The sequence below is a fragment of the Micromys minutus genome (assembly GCF_963924665.1).
Source record: "Micromys minutus genome assembly, chromosome: 16".
NCBI classification, from domain to species: Eukaryota; Metazoa; Chordata; class Mammalia; order Rodentia; family Muridae; genus Micromys; species Micromys minutus.
Genome location: NC_137985.1, coordinates 14709463 through 14720597, shown reverse-complemented (window position 1 = coordinate 14720597; position 11135 = coordinate 14709463). Strand labels below are relative to the sequence as shown.

The following is an 11135-nucleotide window of genomic DNA, read 5'->3' as shown; positions in this document are numbered from 1 at the left end:
CTCTCTCTCTCTCTCTCTCTCTCTCTCTCTCTCTCTCTCTCTCTCTCTCTGTGTGTCTGTGTGTCTGTGTGTCTGTGTGTCTGCGTGTGGTGTTTGCATTCAGAAACAAGACAAGAATTTCAGGTTTTCTCATTCATCACTCTTTATTCCCTTAAATTGGTTTCATTTAATTCCCTTAACATAGGGTCTTTCACTGAACTTTGAACTAAACTTACAGCAAATAATCCCCAGAGGTCCCCCTGTCACCACCCACATGACTGTTCTGGTGTTTTAAGCACACATATGGCCATTTTCAAGTTTTTACATGGGTGCTAGGGGTTTACACTGAGGTCTTTGTACTGGTACACCAAGCATTTTCACACACTTAATAACCCCAAGATTTATGGCCTTTTTATTAAATTTTGAACTGAAATTTTATTTTTTCTTTTTATTCTATTTTTGAAATTATAATATAATTGTATAAATTTTCCCTTCAAATGTTCTCATAAAGTCTTCCTTGCTGATTTTCAAATTTATAATCTTTATCTCATTGTTTTATATGCATGTATGCATATGTATATTATATATATTACTAAATTTATATATATGTATATATATATTTCTATATATAACTTGCTGAATTGGTATAAAGTAGACACATTTTAAGAGTTTGTCTATTCATATTATACAGCCAATTTGTATGCTTTTCTCTGTTCCACTCAGAGAATTTTTTAATTACCTTTTGTTCTTTGCGTAGGATTTAGGATTTGTGACCTTTATCCATTCACTTGGCATACTATTTTTGTATGTTTCAGTTGATATTTAGCCAGTCACGTTGTTTAAAATTTTGGGATGTAGCTTCTGACATTACTAACACAAAATTACATAGCCAACTTCTCATCCTCCGACTTTTATAATCCCTCTGCCCTCATTCTTATTTAATGTTCCCCAGGCCTTGTGCACTACAGTGTTTTATAGATGCCTTCATTGGAACTGGTCTCCAGAATTCTGTCTTTTATTTTTTTTTTTAATGGTCTCTGTTGCAAGAGTAAGTTTCCTTGGTGAGGGGTAAGAACTACACTTTTCTGTGGGCATCATGACAAATGTTTAGATTGCTCTTTAGGTTTATATTGGTTTAATAAATTAGCTGTATGCTTTTCTGGGTAATGGTTTTCAGTACTGAGTTCCCATTACCAAGCATGATGTACCCCTTTTTCAGCACATCTTAAAACAAACTTGAAGGCTGTTGGCTGTCACAAAGATATACATGCTACTACTTCACCTATAAGTTTATTGTGGAATGGTAGTAGTTGCTGTTGTCATAGGTGTGATAGCTGGGTAAGACAGCTTGTTGCTTTTCCCCTTTGAAATCTTTAACAGTGCTCTTTAGTACCATGAAAGCCAGTTTTCAGTGAGGACACATTCAAAACAGTCCCAGCTCATGATCTTTGGTACCCTGTGTCTGAAGAACATGGTATCTTCAGCAAACAGGGACTTCCACATCTGGAGGACAGGGAGGCAACCAAAGACAATAGCACTTGTGATCTGGTGTAATACTGACCTGTTCACTTATGATTCTGCTAATTTGAGTTCTTTCTTCTGGTAAGTTGGGCCAATAATTTTCAATTTTGTTTATCTTCTTGATGAACAAAGTTTTGGACTTGTTTAGAATTTGTATTCTTTTCTATTCTGATTTTTATTACTTATTATGTCAATTTATCAAGAGGGTTGGGATGGAATTCTTGCTACTTATAGATTTTGAGTTGTATCATTAAGTCTTGTTGTGATCTTTCTGATTTTTTGAAAAATGAAGACAGTTATATTTTTTTACATGGAATTATTCTTAATTTCACCCAGTCAGTTTTATATACCATGATTTTGTTTTCATTCAGTTCCAGGATACTTTGTTTTATTTATTTCTTGGTTTCTCCTTTGAACCACTTGCAACTCCATATGTTGTTTAATCTCTATTTTTATGTACTTAATATTTGTTTGCTGCATCTTTAAAGTTTTATTGCATTATGGTTGTTTCAATTGTTGTATATTTTTAAAGACTTATTTTATGCCCAAGAATGTGGTCTATTTTAGAAATTTTTTATGTGCTTCTATAAAGAATGTATCATTCTTTGGTGTTTGGATTGATTATTTTGTAAATTTGTCAATTACATTTGGTGTATGATGTCTATTAATTCTAATACTTCTCTATTTTTTCAGAAGACCTGTATATTGGAAAAGTTGGGTAATAAAATAACCCACAGTTAATGAATTGACGCTAATCTATGTCTTTAAGTCCAAAAGTAGTTTTTGTGTTTGTGTGAAAGTGAGGACCGCAGAGTTTGGTACATATATGTTTAGGATAGTAATGGTTAGTTGGTTAACTGTTCTATTGATTACAATGACAAGTTCCTCTTTATCACTTCTGACTAATTTCAAGGTGAAGTCGATTTTGTCAAATATTAAGAAATCAATTGCTACTTCTGTCTTGTTGCCATTTGACCGGTGAATTTTTTTTCATCCTTTTAGGTGATCTTTGAATCTTTGAAACTATGATATATTTCTTGTAGATAACAGTAAAATGGTTTTGCTTTGTGACCAATTCAGTTATCTTGTTTCTTTTGATTAGAAAATTATGTTCATTAATATTTAAAGTTATTTTTAAAATACATATGTTAACTGTGGACTTCACATTGTTTCGTTTTGATGGTGATGGCTTCTCAGTGCTACTTTGTACTTTTATAATTATGACTTTATATTTTCCCCCATGGTCTCTCTGCTTTGCTAATTCCTGTGGAGAGCATTTTTGGCACCTCTGATCAGTTGATAGTAGAATAATATTAATATTGATATTATCCCAGGACATCTTGGGGCTAGTCAAGGCAGGAATCTGGCTTCTGTGCTATGCCCTGTAAGAGCTACTATTAAACACATTGGAATCTGTAGCTCTAGGCAAAGCCCCTGGGATAAGGCTATAAGGAAGTACATCTACTTCTGTAGTTCAGGGCAGAGCTCTTAAGGATGTGGCATAGGGAAGTACATTTGTATTTGCAGCTCCAGGCAGAATCCTTAGGAATGCAGCTCAGGGCAGGGCGAATTTCAGAATGTAGGCATAGCAGTGTCCATTTTTGTCTCTGACATTTTTCACCTGACCTCCAGTAAGATGTTTACAGGATTTTTGGTTGTTATCTCCTTTGATCCCTGTCTCAGACTCACTGTTACCTTTTTGCATGTAATTATAATGATTTAAAAAGAGGACAGATTAAACCAAGCTTTGCTTCAGCCATGAGGCTTAGACTTCAAGTCATGTTGCAGACTGAAGTCATGTTGCAGCTTTAACTAACTTGTGTCTTTTCTTTCAATCCTCGCTCCAGCCCTGGGGAACCCATGTTGTTTGCCCAAGCTGGTCTTGGACAAATTCCTCTCTTCAGTTTGAAATAATTTTTCCTATATTTCATGAAGGTTTGCTTTGAAGGATATAATTCTCTTAGGCTGCATATATTTTGGAGAATTTTCATTCTCCTTCAAATTTGATAGATAATTTTTCTGACTGTATAATTCTAGGCTTTCTATCCTCTTCTATCACTAAACATTTTATCTCATGCAATGCATTGGTCCAGCTTCTTCTGGTTTTCAACATTTTCACAGAGAAATGAGCTAAAATTTGGATAGGTTGTAAATATGGTTTGTTTGTTTGTTTGTTTTTACCTTTTTCAGATTACAATATACTTTCTTTGTTATATGTATATTAGTGTTTTAACTATGATATGCTGTGGGGAATTACTTTTCTGCTTTCATCTATTAGATGTATGTACTTCTTGTATCTGTATAGGCCTGTCTTTCTTAGTTTTGAAAAGACTTCATTTATATTCTTGTTGCAGAATTTTATAGAAGGGCTAAGACTCTTTTCAATATGATTCAAAGGTTTGAAGATTCCATGGTGTCCCCTTTTCTCGTTCTGTTGTTCATCTAGTGTTTTCTTGTTTGTCTTCATAGCTCTTGATTTTATTGCCCAGATCTTCATTTATGATACGCAATATTTTATTTTCTGCTTGATTTGTTTTATGTGTAAAGCTCTTATACTTCATTTGTTGGGTTTAATATTTCCATCTTTATTTCAGCTTGAGCCTTCCTCAATATTTCTGTTTTCTTATTGAATTCCATTTCTAAGTACTGCTTTTATCATTTTTACTGGATATTCGCTGTATTGACATTTTCAATGTTGTCCTCTTTCTCCCCTACTCAAATCCCCCTTCCTCATACCCTTGTTTCCATGAAGATTCTTCCACTCCCAACCACCCACTGCCACCTCAGCTTTTTGGCATTTTCCAGCTCTGGGAAAATGAGCACTGACTGGACAAAAACCCTTTTCTGACATTGATGCCACACAATGCTATCTTCTGCTACATAGGCAGCTGGAGTCATGGGTCACTTCAGGAGTACATAATGGTGCTGCTTTAGTCCCTGGAAGCTCTGAAGAGTTTTGTTGGTTGATATTGTAGTTTTTTCCCATAGGGTTGCAAACACTTTCAGTTCCTTCAGTTCTTTCACTAGCTCCTCTATTGGGGTCTCTGTTCTCAGTGTGATGATTAGCTGGAAGCATCCTCATCTATATCAGTATGGCTCTGGCAGAGCCTCTGAGGAGGCATCCATATTAGGCTCCTGTCAGGAAGCACCTTTTGGCATCAGCAAAAGTCACTGGGTTTGGTGGCTGCATGCAGAATGGACCCCCAGGTGAGGCAGTCTCTGGATTATTGTCTCTTCAGTCCCTGTTCATCTACTTGTCCCTGTATTTCCTCCCATGAATATTTTATTCTCCCTTCTAAAAAGGAATGAGGCATCCACATACTGGCCTTCCTTCCTATTGAGCTTCATAAAGTGTATGAATTATTTATTGGGTATTCCAAGCTTTTGGGTCTAGTATTCACTTATGAGTACATACCATGTGTGTTCTTTTGTGACTGGGTTACCTTACTCGGGATGATCATATCTTATTTCATCTATTTGCCTAGGAATTTCATGAAGTCATTGTTTTTAATAGCTGAATGATATTCTATTGTGTAAATGTGACACATTTTTTGTATCCATTTCTCTGCTGAAGGTCATCTGGGTTCTTTCCAGCTTCTGGCTGATACAAATAAGGTTGCTATGAACATGATGAAGCATGTGCCCTTGTTATATGTTGGAGCTTCTTTTGGGTATATGCCCAAAAGTGATATAGCTGAGTCTGCAAGTCCAATTGTCTGAGAAACCTGCAGACTGGATCCAGAGTGGTTGTACCAGCTTGCGTTCCCGTGAATATGGAATATTATTTCTCTTTCTCCACATCCTTGCCTGTCTGAGGCCAGCTCAGGTCAGACAACACAAGGCTATCAGACATTCTCTGAGGCAAAACATTCTAAATGATACTCATTTCCTCAAGGGCTTTCAAAACCACAAGCTGACAAGGCAAATGCAAACCCTTTATAATTATGAAGATGCAAAGGAATAGTATAAAAATGATCTTTGAAATAATGATTCTTTGGAATTGCAGCTGAAGGATTAAACAGGCTGTAACTAAATTGCACAGCGTCAACAACCTTTCACAGAGCTACAACAACCTCTATCTGTTTGATTTCTACTTAATTGCAAATATAACCCATATAGGGACATCACCTTTTTAAGTAATCTTATTTGTATAGTGTGTAGGCTTGTCAATGGTCCCTATTAAAAATATCTTACATCTGTTTTTTTTTTTTTTTTCAGGGGTAACTGTAATGAGCTCTAATCTTCCCTGATTTTGTTTTCACTACCCTTGTTTAGGCAAATAACCACAAACATTTGTAGTGTAACTTTATTATCTGGAGTATATAGAAGGACTCTCATGTCCTTCATTGTATCCCGCCTCCACAAATTAACAGGCAAATTAGAGACAATATAAGACTGGAAATATCCCTGGTGACCTTCCTCATCTTCCCAATGTAAGAGATCACTGCTTTGCTCAGGGGTTTGACTTTGAAACTGGTAACGCTATTAGTTTTAGGACAAGATACAGGCCAATGTATAGAGGTTATTACTGATATATCTGCTCTCTAATCTAGTAGCACTATAAATTTTTCCCATTAATTTTTAAGACTAATTTAGGTCTTTTAGCTTTTATAGCTGGTATCCAGTAGGCATCTGAAGAACCAAATGTTTTTGTTCCTTGAGCTCGGGTCATAACCTGACTTTTTTGTCATAACCCACAACACAAAGATTAATTGGGCAATTCGCTGCCTAGGTTGCATGGCTGAAATATGAATAGGTGAATTTAATTTTCCCATGTATAATCTGTATCTATAACTTCTGGGGCAATCTTTAATCTCACCATAGTGGCGCTGCTTCTTTCTAGCAAGAATCTTACAGTTTTTGACAAAAACAGACCATATATTCCAATAGGAAGAGCCTGCATCCCCATTTCAGGAGTTAGTAATGTATAGGCAGAGGACCAAGGTTCAATCCTGTGCTGCCTAGGGTGGCTCAAAAGAGGTCCCAAAAGGATTGTTTTGCTAGGGAATGAACTGCATTGCCCCATAATATTGTCCTGGGACCTGGGGCTGGCCGCCTGTCTCGTTTCCCTGGGGGAGAGGATTTCCTAAGCTATCTCTCTTAGACCTGCATTCACTAGCCCAATGCATCCCTCTCTTGCATCTAGGACAAAGTCCCGGTTTCTTTGCATTATTATCTTTCTTAGTTCTATTAGGAAAACTCCTCACTTGATGCCCTGTCGGCATACAAAACAACTTCTAGGAGCCTATTGACCCTCCTCATTCCTTTCCCAGTCTGCTGAACAAAACTTGTACAGTTTTTCCCTACAGTACAGCAGCCATGACCAGACCCTGAATTTAAGAAAGACCAATATCGGAACACAATCTAATATAGTCTGTAATAGACCCAGGTTTTTAATAAGGTCCTATGGCAGCCTGACAAGCCATGTTCGCATTCTCATAAGCCAATTGTTTCACCAAAAGCATTTCATCATTAGCAGCTCCAAATATTCGCTCAGACATTTAAATCAGCCTATCAACAAACTCTTGAAAAGGTTTGGAAAGTAAAACTTAACCTCTAAACAATCTAGTCTCTCAAACAATCTAGTCTCTTCATGCTACGAAGTTTGGCTGCCAGTTGCCAGCACACGGACACACTACAGTGCAGCTGTCAATACCTCAGAGATACTGTCTTAAATCCTATCTTATTACATAAAATATGACACAATTTAGAAGTATTTCAGAAACCTGTTTCCCTGGGTTGATTTATGTCACATGTTGTTGTCTAGAGTGACTTTAACCAAGTTACTAGTTTTAAACAAATTTTCTGTTACCAATATTGCAAATTTTTAATCAAACCCAATTACTTATAAGCAAATAATTTACCACCAAGACATGCAGAGCATATTTGTACCTTTTAAAACCAGTCAAAAGCAAGCATGAAGTGACCACACATCTTATATATTTAAACGAGATAAAATTCTCACTTTTTTAGCTCTATTTTTAAAAGATGAGCACCTTGTCACCTTGTGAACTCAATAAACACAGAGATCTTTCTAGGAAAAAACAATGGAACAGTGCTGAGCAGAGGAGCTGCTGGCACCTTTATCCAGGAGCAGCCTAAAAATCAGCTTCCAGCAGGTCTCCAGCTGAGCTAAACTATTAACTTCAGGTGTAGGGCCCCTACAGGCCTGTTTTTTATTTTTATTTTTTAATTTTACCCTTTTAGACATGAATTAAAACTAAATCAAGAAGCGAACAACCAACACTTAATGTTTTAACCATTTTTTCTTTTGAACATGAAACACGAGTAACACTCAAAGAAAACATGGACACAAATTTACACACGTGGATGGACCGACAGCTTTGTACACCAAGAGACAAACAACACATGAGAGAGAGAGAGAGAGAGAGAGAGAGAGAGAGAGAGAGAGAGAGAGAGAGAGAGAGAGAGAGAGAGAGAGAGAGAGAGAGAGAGAGAGAGAGAGAGAGAGAGAGAGAGAGAGAGAGAGAGAGAGAGAGAGAGAGAGAGAGAGAGAGAGAGAGAGAGAGAGAGAGAGAGAAGAGAGAGAGAGAAGAGAACTAGATGTGTCGACGGGACCCTGATATCTTTTCTAAGGGATCCAGAATCAGAACTAGACATTTCTCCAGGGCGGGGGGGGGGGGGGGCAGAGAGTCAGGACATCTCCTGACCTCCCGCTCCCACCGAAAGCACAAAGAACTCTGGACTATTTTTCTGAGACCCAATTTCTCTCTCTCTTCTCTAAAGAACTTAAAAACACCTATGAGAATTAATTTTGCTCCTCTAAATTTTTCACAACTCTAAAACACATACACAACACACATTTTTAACATTACCTCTACTGTTCATTATCTTGTAACTTTTTACAAAAGGTTTATTCACCGTTGGCCCAAACTCTCTTCTGCACGTGCCCCCCGCCCCGTACCTTTCACTGAATGTAGCATACTGGTTCCATATTGGGCACCACTGTCCGAGGCCAGCTCGACCAGATAACAGGTTACCCAGGACTGCAGCAAGGATTGAAAGAAGACAGACGGTTAGTAAAATTTACAATGTGACTTCGGCCAGGTTTGAGATTGAAACCTAGAGGCTAAAGCAAAGCCTTGTTTATTTCTTCTTGTTTTAAACTACTTTAATTACATGCAGAAAGATTACACCAATTTTGAGACAGGGAACAAGCAAGTTAACAATCAAAGATCCTGTAAACATCTTTCTGGAGGCCAGGTGTGAAGATCAGGGAAAAAAGGGGGTCTAAAAAGACTGCTCAGCCTACATCTGCTGAATCTGCCTGTCCAGAGCTACATTCCTAAGGGTTCCACCTGGAGCTTCAAATGCAAATGTACCTCCAGGGGCTTCAGTCCTAAGTGTTCTGCCCTGAACTTCAGATGCAAATGTACTTAATTCTAGCCCTAACAGGGTGCAGCACAGAAGCCAGTTTCCTGCCTATGGTCAGCTACAAGATGTCCTGGAAAATTAATATTGCCCCACTACCAACAGTACAGATGTGCCAAAAATGCTCTCCACACTGGACAGCATCTGCAGTCACTTGGAATTTTTATCTTGGCCATTCTGACTTGTGTGAGGAAGATTCTCAGGTTTGCTTTGATTTGCCAAATGATTGGGATGTTGAACACTTCTTTAGGTGCTTCTCAGCCATTTGGTATTCCCCAATTGAAAATTCATTGTTTAAATCTGTACAGCATTTTTAATACAGTTATTTTATTCTCTAGAATCTATCTTCTTGAATTCTTTGTATATGTTGGATATTAGCCCTCTATCAGATGTACGATTGGTAAAGATTTTTTCCTCAATTTTTAGATTGCTGTTTTGTCCTATTGAAAGGGTCATTTGCCTTTAGATGCTTTGCAATTTCCTGAGGTCCCATTTATCGATTCTTGATTTTATAGCATAAGCCATTGGTGTTTTGTTCAGAAAAATTTCCCCTGTGCCTATGTGTTCTAAGGTTTTCCTCACTTTCTCTTCTGTGTTGTTTCACTGTACATGGTTTTATGTGGAGGTCTTTCATCAACTTAGACTTGAACTTTGTACATGGAGATAAGAATGGATCAATTTGCATTCTTCTACATTCTGACTTCCAGTTGGACCAGCACCATTTATTGAAGATGCTGTCTTTTTTCCACTGAATGATTTTAGTTCCCTTGTCAAAGATCAAGTGACCATAGTATATAAGTTCATTTCTGGGACTTTAGTGTATTCCATTAATCTACTTGACTGCCTCTGTATCAATACCATGTACTTTTTATTATTATTGATCTATAATACAGATTGAGGTCATGGATGGTGATTCTCCCAGAATTTCTTCAATTGTTGAGAATACTTTTTGTTATTCTGGGTTTTTCTTATTTCAAATGAAATCACAAACTGTTCTTTATAACTTTTGAAGAACTGAGTTAGACTATAGTTGGGGCTTGCATTGAATCTGTAGATTGTTTTGGAAAGATAGCCATTTTTACTATATTAATCCTGGCAATCCACGCGCATGGGAGATCTTTCCATCTTCTGTGATCGTCTTGAATTTTATTTTACAGAGACCTGAAGTTTTTATCTTGGTGATCTTTTACTTTCTTAGTTAGGGTTGTTCCAAGGTACATTATATTGCTTGTGACTATTGTGAAGGGTGCTATTTTCCTACTTACTTTCTTAGCCCATTTTTCCTTTGAGTAGAAAAAGGCTTCTGATTTCTTGGAGTTAATATTATATCTAGCTAAATTGCTAGACTTGTTTATTAGAATTAGAAGCTCACTGTTAGAACTTTTAGGATTACTTAAGTATACTCTCATATCATCTGCAAATGCTGATATTTTGAGTTCTTCCTTTCTAGTTTGTATCCCTTTGGCATCCTCTTATTGTCTGATTGCTCTGGCTAGTACTTCCAGTACTTTATTGAATAGGTAGAAAGATAGTGGGCAGCCTTGTCTAGTCCCTGATTTTATTGGAATTGTTTCAGGTTTCTCAACATTTAGTTTGATGTTGGCTACTGGTTTGCTGTATATTGCTTTTAATATGTTTAATTATGGGCCTTCAATTCCTGATCTTTCTAAGACTTTTAACATGATGGGGTGTTGAATCTTGTTGAATACTTTTTTGGCATTTGTGATGATCATGTGTTTTTTTTTCCCTTGATTTTGTTTATATAGTGGATTACAATGATTGATTTCTGTAGATTGAATCACCTTTGTATCCTTGGGATGAAGCCTGCTTGATCATGGTGAATGATCAGATTAATTTATTCTTGGATTTGGCTTGCAAACATTTTATTGAGTATTTTTGCATCTATGTTCATGACAGAAACTGGTCTGAAGTTATATTTTTATGGTCTTTGTGTTGTTAAGTATGAACATAGTTGTGGCTTCAAATAATAAATACAGTAATGTTCTTTCTATGCCTATTTTGTTGAAGATTTTGGAAAATTATGGGTATCGGGTCTTTTATGAAGGTTTGATAAAATTCTGCACTGACTCCATCTTGTGCTGGGCTTTTTTGGGTGTTGGGGAATTTTAATGATTGCTTCTGTTTCTTTAAGTGTTATAGAACTGTTTGCAGGTTTATCTAATTCTGATTTAACATTGGTACTGGTATCTGTCTGAACAATTGTCCATTTCATCCAGACTTTT

The 11135-nt window shown here is 36.9% G+C and overlaps 1 protein-coding gene across 1 annotated transcript in view; it reads left to right on the top strand.

The window, feature by feature from the left end:
- The window catches only part of LOC308430871 (uncharacterized protein), a gene marked incomplete at both ends in the record, with an annotated part of 216021 nt that overhangs the window by 50357 nt on the left and 154529 nt on the right, over window positions 1-11135 (top strand).